We start from the raw sequence: 11,398 nt of genomic DNA on the forward strand, positions 1-11,398 counted from the left end.
TAGGGGGAGTCTAGGCTTTGAAAAAGATACGACCGATATACTATATATGCTCAATCTCTTTGCAAGGGGAGATTGATATCATAGCCGGAAGGATCTCTAACTCGACTTTGTCCGAGTCGGGGGAGTTTAGACCTTGAAAAAGACATGGGTGATACTATATATGATCGACCCCTTTATAAGGGGAGGTTAATATCTCAGCCGGAAGGATCTCAGCCCGACTATGTCTGAGTCAAGGGAGTTTGGGCCATGAAAAGGGGATGTGCGATATAATATATGCTTACAAGGGTGAGGTTGATATCGTAGCCAGAAGGATCTCAATCCCAACTATATCGAAGTCGCTGGAGTTTAGGAAGAACCAATATGAGAAAAATTCTTTCATTTTTGTTAAACAAGTGGGTACAATAAATGTTTTTTTTTGAGAAAATGCATAAAGATAATTGTAGGATATTGGAAGAGCTTAGGAGTGATAAGGCTTCAAATGATTGACACTCTATGGTCGATCCAGCCTCTTACTACTTTAATTTGCAAGGTAGTATGCTTCTAAGTTTAACCTTTCCATTACCCGAAATGGTCCCTCCCATTGAGGTTTAAGCTTGCTCACATCCTCTACTAGCTTCACTTTCTTCCAAACTAGGTCTCTGACTTGAAATGAGCGAGCAATTACCCGTTATTGTAGTTGAGGTGCATCCGCTAGCGATATGCTACAAGTCAGGTGGTAGCTTTCTCCCTGGTCTCCAAAATCATTTCCAAGTCAAAAAGACGTAGTTCATCATTTCCTTGCCTATAAATATTTTTTCTGATAGATTCATCACTGACATCCAATGGAATGACTGCCTTCTTGCCATAGATGAGATGGAATGTTATCATTCCTATATTCTCTCGAGGGTCGTTTAATAGGCCGAGAGGATATTGGGTAATTCATCTACCCGGCTCCCTTAGACATGATCTAATTTAATTTTCATTCCTTTTACTATCTCCCTGTTGACCACCTCGATTTGTCCATTGCTTTGAGGAAATGCCATCGAGGTGAAGGCTTTTTGAATATCAAATTCTTCACACCACTCCTTCAGTCGACAACCGTGGAATTATCATCCATTGTCTGAAATAATTTTATAGGCAGACTGAATGTCAAAATGATATATTACCACAAGAACTTCATGACCTCTTGTTCAGTTATCTAGGCTAACGATACAACCTCCATCCATTTGAAAAAAATAGTCTACTGCTACTAAAAGGAACTTCTGTTGTTGTTGCTCGATGGGAAAGAAACGCATGATATTCATACCCCATTAATCAAAAGGGCAGTCCATGGTAAAAGTTTTTAAGAACTCAGTTGGGCGATGAGAGAGGCTCTGGTGTTTCTGACAATGAAGACAAGTAGCGACATATGAAACTGTGTTTGCCTTTAGATTTGGCTAGAAGTGTTGGTTGCTACACCTGGATTCCGTTCTGTTCCCCTGTACAAAAATTTGTACAAGCACAGAACTTAACCTAGCTACCCATGTGCTCTACTGAAGTTAAACTTGGATTACAAATGATGCTTAACATTATTAATCCAAGTTGCTCTTCAGAAGTTAAACTTAGATTGGAAACAATACTTAATATTTTTACTTCAAGTTTAACCGATGTGATTTTTCTAAGTTAAACCATATTACAGAAGTTAATTAAATATCTATTTCAAAGATTGGCTTCCAGGCTAAACATGGCGAGGCACTAGGCCTTCTTGGTTATGGGATCATCCACCACTTCCTAGACAATCCCTTTCAAAGAAATTGGATATTTAACTTCTTATAGTAACCCTAAGTTTAACTACAGAGAATTCAATAGAAGCACAAGATTAAAACGTAAAATTGAAATACTAAATCGATAGCACGAAATTGAAACATAAAATTGCTAGCCTCTTGTGTTGGTATTTCAAAATCCATGCAAAGAAAACTAACTAATTAATTCGAAGCAGAAACCATTAATTAGTTATACCTTTTTTTGTAGCTAAAGTCCTCTTAATCTTCTGTTGTATTCCTCTCCTCCTCTTGGACATTGTGTGGGCAACGATCTACCAAGATGGAATCCACCCGAACCATTTCTTCTCCTCCAAGACTCTCGAGCCACCAAGGGATGCCAAAATAGGAAACTCCTTCTCTTCTTCTTCTCCTCCAATTAGCCGGCCACCAAGGTGATGGAACTTCTTTGATGTGCCGCCGACCTTGAGAGAAAGAAAACAAGGAGAAAGGGGAGAAGCAAGGGCCGACCACCAAAGGAAAAGAAGATGAGCCGACCACAAAAGAGAGTTTCAGCCACAAGGAAAATAGAAGAGGAGGTAAGGCTAGGTTTTTCATAAGGCACCCTCTACCTGTCTTTTATAATCCTTGGTCTTGGCAAAAAAGAAAATTTTAATAACAATTAAAATCTCTCTCTTTTAAATTTCCTATTGTACATGACAATAAAGGAAAGTTTTAAAATTAATCTATCTCTTTTAAAACATGTAGACAACTACAAAAAAGGAAAGATTAATTAAAATTTCTCTTTTTAAATCATAATTTTTCCTATATGTTTTCAATATGGGATTATGTTTACAATCTTGCAACCCTAATAGTTCTAACTCCAGCCCTTGTCCCCATTCATCCAGATTGTAAAGTCCCTCCTCTACCCTTGCGAAATCACGAGTTCACAAATCTAATATGGGAAAAGGTGGTACAAACAGTAGAGGTAATCTCAACTCCTACTCCCAAATTTGATCGAAAATCCCTGGGGTTGACTTAATACTATGCTTACCATTAATCAAGTATTCACTCCATTAGAGATTTCTAGCAATATGCGAGGTAATTGAAACAAGTAAATGATCAATGGAATGTCAATCAAAGTTGACCCAATAAAAGAAAATCTCCTAAACCTTACAAACGTCATTGCCATCATGATGATGATTAACCTACAAGCCGACAGTCCTATTCTTCCTCAAAGGAACCCCAAGATTCCATTTGATCTTGTTAGAAGGAAGAAGAAAAAAGTACATGCAAGAATAAAATTGATGCTTGAAGTATAACTTGTCGAACATATTAACCTCTCCATTTTCTTAGGGGAGGATCCACTAATACGAACTCAATAGATGTCCTTTATTATTTCAAACATCTCCTCTTCCTATAATGCCATACTGGAGAGGCCGACACTGAATACCTTCCAAGTAGTAGTCTTCACTTTTTATCAAAAAATTAAATTTTTGGTGGAGAGCCGAGTTAGGGAGGTACAAGGTGACCAGTTGGTGATGAGGAAATGTTACATAGATATAATCCGAATCAACTCACGCAAGGCCCATTGAACTCAAGATAATGTTGTCCAAGTCATCCAAGAGATGTTGATATCCCGACCAAAGGAAAATTATGAAAGCATACGGGTTCATCCCGACTGTCCAGATGGGGTCACTCAAGTAGCTACAAACCTCCCTTTATGGCTCAAACAAGAACTAATTGCATGTCTCTCAAGTAATCATAATGTCATTGCCTAGTCATTAAAGAATGTCACAGGCGTTTCCCTAACTATAATGATTCATCGACTAAACACACTGTCAGAAGTTCGACCCATTCAATAAAAGAAGCAAAATTTCTCACATGAACATGACCAAATGATTCAAGTGGAGATTGACTAGTTATTAGAAGCTGGAGATGTACGGGAAGTTCAATTCCCTACTTGGCTAGCTAACGTGGTGCTGGTGTTCAAATCGAGAGGCAAATGGAGAGTTTACATCGACTTTCGGGACCTCAATAAAATCTATCCAAAAGATTACTACCCTTTGCTCCGTATTGATTAGCTGGTAGATTCTACTTACAGTTGTGAATTCATATACATGTTGGATGCTTATCGAGGTTATCATCAAATTCTCTTGGCTTCCGAATATTAAGAAAAGGTTAGTTTCATAACCACTAACGGAACTTTTTGTTATACTATCATTCCTTTAATTTGAAGAATGCAGGAGTGACTTATCAATGACTCACGGGTCAAGTTTTTAAGCATCAAATTGGAAGAAATATTGAGGTGTATGTTAACAACATTTTAATCAAGTCTTTCCGATCTAAAACCTTAATTGCATATATTGAGGAAACATGTCGTACGGTCAAGCAGTACAAACTTAAACTAAACCCCAATAGGTGTTTATTTGGGGTCAAAATATGGAAAATTCTTAGGTATAAAGTGATTGAGAGAGGAATCAAGGCGAACCCCAAGAAAATCCAAACGCTCCAGAACATGACTTCCCCTGCAACAATAGGGAAGCACAATGATTAGTTGGGCAAATTACATCACTTTTGATCATCTCCCGCTTAGCTAATCCGAGTCTACCCATTATTAAGGTTTTGAGGAAAACTTTCAAGTTTGAGTGGGACATAAAATGCAATGAAACTTTTGCCAAATTGAAAGAGTATTTGTCATAACTACCTTTATTCTCTAAATCGGTAGCAGGAGAAATGTTATGGGTTGCCTATCAGCATCTGAAGGAGCAGTCACCATAGTGTTGCTCCGATAGGAAGACAATATACAATACTCCATCTATTTTCTAGGCCACTTGTTGGAAGACACCAAGAACAAATATACTAATTTAGAGAAATTGGCTCTTGGATTGGCACTCACTACCCGCTTACTGAGGTTATATTTTCTCGTTCATCCGATCACAGTCCTTACTAATAATATTCTAAGTTGGGTGCTAATGAAGCTTAAAGCTTCTGGGAGGCTGATCAAATGGAGAATCAAATTGAGCAAATACGATATTCAATATCAGCCGCAGGCAACCATTAAAGCTCAACCTTTAGCAAATTTTCTAACAGAAGTTCCAGACCAAAAAGTAGATGGGACTTGGAAGATTTATATGGATGACTCCTCCACCCGGCAAGACAGCAGGGTCAGGATATTATTAATATCTCCTGGAGAAGATGTGCTCCAACTTTCTATCTGGCTCGACTTCCGAGCGTCTAATAATAAATCCAAGTATGGAGCCTTACTCGTGGTACTTCAAGTAGCAAAATAGGTCAAGGCCGCCCGAGTGATCATTTATTCAAATTCTCAGTTGGTTGCTCAGTAGCTAGAAGGAAGTTTTGAGATAAAAAATGACCAATTGCGGTGATATGCGGACATTTTTGAAAGGTTGAAAGATTTTTGAGAGATCACTTTGTAGAATATTCCTCGAGTGGATAATCAAAAGGTGAATGAGTTGACTAAATTAGCAAGCACACTGGCAGTTTGAAGAATGGACGACTGCATGTCTCAAACTTTATTAGTTTCGTAGATTGACCAAGCCACAAGTTAGGATGAACCTACCAATTGGAGAATACCCATCATTGCTTATCTCAAGCAAAGAATTATGCCCGTTGATCAGAAACAAGCTCGACTACTTAAAAGAAGGGCTCCTGTTTCACTTTAGTTAGAAACGTATTATATCGACGATCCTTCTCATGCCCCTAATAAGGTTGCATCCATCACATGTGAAAATCAAATTAATAATTTCTAATCAATTGAAGCCCCTAAATCTACACTAAAATAGTATAGTAGGGCGCCTGGGTCATCTCTCTCGTGGAACCAGTGTCAGGACGTATTGGTGCAATCGACCTCGAGGGTTTCAATGTTTGATAATGTACCTAAGTCTAGTCAGTTTGACCAAGCAGTGATCCAAATAGAACTTGATGTTTGAAAAAGAGAAGTCTACTCAGGACTAGATGACTAGCAAGGATAAGTTCCAACAATAGGTTGGGCAAGTAAGAAATCTTCTAAGTGACTAATCCTAACTGGAAGCTAGGTAAGAGGAAGTCCTAGTGAGTCAAGGTAGGCCATAGTGAGTGAAGCTAGGTGATGGAAGTCCTGGTGAGTGAAGTCGAGCCTTAGTGAGTGAAGCTAGGTGGTGGAAGTCCTGGTGAGTAAAGTCGAGCCCTAGTGAGTGAAGCTATGTGGTGAAAGTCCTGGTGAGTAAAGTCGGATCCTAGTGAGTGAAGCTAGGTGATGAAAGTCCTGGTGAGTGAAGCCAGACAATGGAAGTCCTAGTGAGTGAAGCTGGACAACTCTAGGGGGTGGTAACCCTAGGTAATGAAAAGTCTTGGAGGAGTAAACTCCAAGCATGTGCGATCGACTGATTTCTGGTTGACCATGCGCAGTCAACCGGACTAGCAAAGCCAGATACTTAGTGTTGGAGGCAATACTTTTTTTTCTACTATTTTATATCTATTGTGCTAACTTAGTGTTGTAGGTAAGTTTTAGTAGATCAGCTTGGCCAGATACTAAGCAAGACCAGTGAAAGTCCAAACAGGTCTGAAGGATCAGATGTTTGGAAGATAAGTGGAGGTAAGCATTGGAGGAGAGAGTTCCAGTGAGGATGAGTCCCAATTAGGGACTTTAGCCATAGGTCCAGTTTAGATTCTAAATTGAGACCTTGACTAGATCCTGATTTTGGAAATACAAGGTCTAATTAATATTACTTATTTTTATTATGTTAACTTAGTTTTGCAAGGTATACTTTGTTTTCTTGGACTAATACATTTAGCAGGACGAAAGAATCAAATTCAATCTCCTGAGGTGCCTCCTGTACGAGTGGAGGCACCTTGGAGGCCTACTCAAAGACTCCACGTAGGAGGGCACGGAGGCGCCTTTAACCGCATGGAAGGCGCCTTGAGCTAGGATAACCTTAAAGATGCCTTCGATCGGATAACGCAGAAGACTTTATCGATGATAAGAGGTGTCGTGTTTGGGGATAAGCCTTGAAGGTGGAAGCACCTTCAGTGGCATTGAAGGTGCCTCCAATGCTCCATAAAAGGGAGTCTAGGCCGCGGCTCAAGACCAACTTATTCATGACTTCTACAAGTGATCTTTCGAGTTCCCGGCATCTCGCTGTGTTGCGACTCTGCTACGCCATACTAATGCAGAGAAGCCGTTAGACATTGAGCTCAATCCAAGAATCTTCACGTGTTGAGTAACGAAAGTATTGTTAATTGTTTAATTACTGCATTAAGGAAAGTGTAGGCTGTTACACTTGTCCTTTTGATTTTATTGTACTCAATTCTCTCTTCCGGCGATTCCGGAAGAACTTTATAGTGATTGCCCATCGATAGATCTGAGAGATCTGGGTCTTAGAATAGGAGTCACTGAAGGCTTCGAACTAAATAAAATCGCTTGTGTTCTTCTTTTCCTTTACTTAATCATTTACTTTCCGTTGTGTACTCATTTTATAAAACTAAAAAGATAAGTTTTTTAAAACCACGTAATTCACCCTCCCCCCCTCTCACATGCGCTACAATCCTACAAGTTGTATCAAAGCTCTGTTAGCTCTGAATTGGTGCAACCAATAATCAAGCAAAGGGTTTATTTTTTTTCTCTTTTTTTCTTTATTTTTTTATTTTAAGTTTTTTGAATCAATCTGAACCAACATTGTTGCCTCTTCAGATTAGTTTTCTGCTTTGATTTCGTCGAATTGCTCGAAATTGGTACAATACTACTCGAGCCAATTCAATTTTTGAATTACATTTCTACCACACTACTTTCCCCAAGATAAAGTCTCGGAAACTGCTTCTTGGCTATATTTTTTTTTTGCAAGTATACCGATGTCTCATCAAGAAGGACGGAGCATCCATGAACCTCCACCATATAATCAAGAAGATCTCAACTACTAGAAGCGAGGAATGAAATGGTTCTTGGGAGGTGAAAATATTGACAAATTTTTATATTAAAAAGCTCTCTCGAGACTCAGAAATAAACAGAAAGATAAGTGAATTAATTTGTAGTATTTTACCTAACAAGGTATTATGTAGATTAGAAAAGTTTAAGAATGCATACGAGCTTTGGACCCAGCTGATCAAGCTTCACAAGATCTCGTCGAAGCTAGAAGATCAAGTCAAACTCAAAATCAAATTTGAGTCTAACTCCCCAAAGTCATCCTCAAAATCAAATTTAGGAGAATCAGACTAGACTAGGTTCATGACATTAATGACAAAGAAGAAGATAAAAGGATCTGAATCCGAGTCAGAACAAAAGTTTGAATCTAAGACGATGATGAATCCTAACGAGGATTCAAAAGGTAAACATGAAAAATTCAAAGATCATATAATATATTTTAAATACAGTGAAAGAGGACATTACAAAAGTAAGTGTCCCACTTAAAATACTCGAACCACACAACCGGAGGTAAAGGAGAAGTCAACACCAAAAGTTCAAAAAGGAAAATAACATATCCAATGCTTTAAGTGCAAAAAGATAGGTCACTACAGATTTCAATGCCTATAAAGAAGACCCAAGGATGGGGGGTAAGATTAGTAAACTAAGATTAGTAAATTTATAATACATGAAATTTTTTTTTTCTACACATGTTAGTAACTTAGATAATCACTACTGCTCAAGTTTAGATTCTCCCTAGAAATTAGATATGCATGCTCATTCAAATAAATCAATTAATTTAATTAATCAGTTAATTCAAAATTATTTAATAATCTTTCAAATTTTAAAAATTTATCTTCAAATTTTAGAAAATAAGAAAACAAAATAAACTTTTGAAAGATAAACTTGATAAACTAGAAACAATTATAGATAATTTTATCAATATACAAAATTTAGACTTGGGTTACAAGTCTAAATCAAATTTAAAACTTAGAACTCCTCAAGTCAAGTTATAATCAAGTATTTTTTAATTATAAAACTAATTAATAAAAATAATAACAAATCTAAACCAAATCTAAAACTGAAATCCAAGTTCAATAATTCAAGGAGGCACCAAATTAGTTAACATCTTCAAAATAATAGTTTACCTAGATGAGTAATTAGGACTAGATAAATTAGAGACTAATTTAACTTGACAAATAGTACTAGAGAAGTTTGGAATGATAGTAGGTTAGGGAAGCTCTGTCTATACATGTCTAGGAAGAATCATATGTGTTCGACCTGGTGCATTTGACTTAGTGAAACTAACTGAAACTATCTCTTACCAATCTAAGTTGGTTAGACCAAAGTTTTGTACTAAATTCTTTGGACAGGACTATTTGAAAAATATCGAAGCACGTGGTTACTCTAATGATGCTCATGTGACTCACCACTGCTTAGAAATTTATTCAAAGAATACCTGCTTGATTAACCCAAAGTTAAAATTAAATCTAACATAATTTAAACCAACCCCTAAAAATCTAACTTTAACTCATCTCACAAAATGATAAGATACTTGTATTTGAAAACTTAGACTGGTGAGATGATTATATTAATTAAAATTAAAATTAAAATTAAAATCAAAATCAAATTAAATTAAAATAAAATTTAAATTTAAATCAAATTAAAATTAATTAGAATTAAAATAACTTAAATGAAAATTAATTAAATTAAAATAAAAAATGTAATTAATTAATTTCACTAAATTCTAAAACTTAATTAAAATTTACACACTTATTTAACCTCAAATCTAAATCAAACTTTAATTAAAACAAAAATTAAATAAAACTAAATTTAAAACTGAACGTAATTAAACTTAAATTAAGAATTAAGTTAAAACCTAGAATAAAAGTTAAAATTAAAACATAAATTAAGATTAAAAATCAAATTAATGTCGACATTCAATTTACTCAAATTAACTAGTTAATTAGAATTAACCCCAATTAAATCTAAATTAATTAATTTAATTAAGTAATAATTCAATTAACTTAAATATTAATTAATTAATAACTAATCATCATTAATTTATCTGAAATTTAATTACTAGTTAAGCTCATCCTAAATTTAATAATCAATTTACTAATACGAATTTAATTATTCTGAAATCAATAATTAATTAATTAAATCAATACTAAATTAAACTAATTAATTGAATAAAGTTAATAATAATCGATCAAGTTTAATAATTGTGTTACTTCAAAAATAATTGTAACTCATTTAATTACGCTCACTCAACTCAAACTCAACAATTCAAACTTAATTAACTCAATTTTAACTTAATCATCTACAACTAATCAATTCATTTAATTTAACTAAAACATTTAATATGAAAACAATATTAAACTTAACTTAAATATAACTTGAGATTAATTTAAAATTTATTCAAGAATAATAAATTAATCCATAATTAATTAATTTAAGTAATTTTATTAATCAAACCTAATTAAAAATTTATAGTTCATTTTATATTATTTAAGTTAAAACTTTTAATCCAAATTAATTAAAAATCAAATTATTTCTACCTTGGACAAAAAAATATTAAGCATCTCTTTAAATACATAAGGTTACCATTCTTGAAAATCTAGAATGGTTGAATTATGATTACAACTAATTGTATAGTTTTCAAAGATATACTTTTGAAAATGATTATTGGCTAACACTTAGTGTCAAGATTCTTTAGATCAACCATAAACTTCTAGATCTCCAGACATATAAGTATGTAATCTTTGCAGTTAATAAGGGTTTAAAAAGGAACTATCATGTTAAGGAGAAGACTATTTGAAAGATAAATTTAATTGCATAAAATATTTTATAAAATTTATCTTTTAAATTTTGATAAAATAGTTTTGACATAATTTTTCAAAATCCTTGTGAAAAACTCGATTTGAAAATTACTGTAGTTATTTTTTATTTAGATCAAACCCTAAGACATATAGGAAAATTTTCTTGTTATTACTAAGGATTCCTAAGGGTGTGTCAAGTTAAAGAGGGAGTCATAATTGAAAGATTAAACAAAATTTTCAAAATTCTTTAAAAATTAGTTTTGTAAATCTTTGAAACTTTGTTTAAAAAATTATTTTGGAATATTGCTTTGAAAAACTTCTTTAAAAATACTTTAAAAAATATTTTATAAAATTCTTATAAAATTTTATGTTTAAAAATTTTGTGAAAAACACTTACAACATGTCTTTAAAAAATACTTGACAAGTTTTTTGCAAAAATATTTTGAAAATTAACTGTCAAAAGTTACTTAACTTTCAAAAGGTAAGTTGCTTAACTTTCAAAAGTTACCTTCAAAACTAACTTTAAAAATTAGTCTGCAATACCACTTTGAAAATTTATTTTGAAAGTCCCCTTTAACCCCGGCCCGGGCAAGCCCCACCCTGACCGAACCCAGAATGACATCAGAATTGCTCATCGGGTTGACGACTAGCTCCACAGACCACCGGAGGTCCTTTCAGCATACTTTGTCCTCACTCGCACGCACCTTGAGAAACTTCCCAGGAGATCACCCATCCAAAAATTTCTCCAAGCCAAGCACGCTTAACTTTGGAGTTCTTAAGTTTGGGCTTCCAAAAAGAAATGTGTACTTTGGTGATATAAATAGTACCATCTAACCTTTTAAGCCATACTTGACCAGAATCTCAGAACCGGGGTATTACAATCACCCCCACTTAAAGACATAACGTCCTTGTTGTGTAACCACGAATCACACCACAAATAAATCCCAAAATCTCCCTCG

The sequence above is a fragment of the Zingiber officinale genome, chromosome 7B (assembly GCF_018446385.1).
Source record: "Zingiber officinale cultivar Zhangliang chromosome 7B, Zo_v1.1, whole genome shotgun sequence".
Lineage (NCBI taxonomy): Eukaryota > Viridiplantae > Streptophyta > Magnoliopsida > Zingiberales > Zingiberaceae > Zingiber > Zingiber officinale.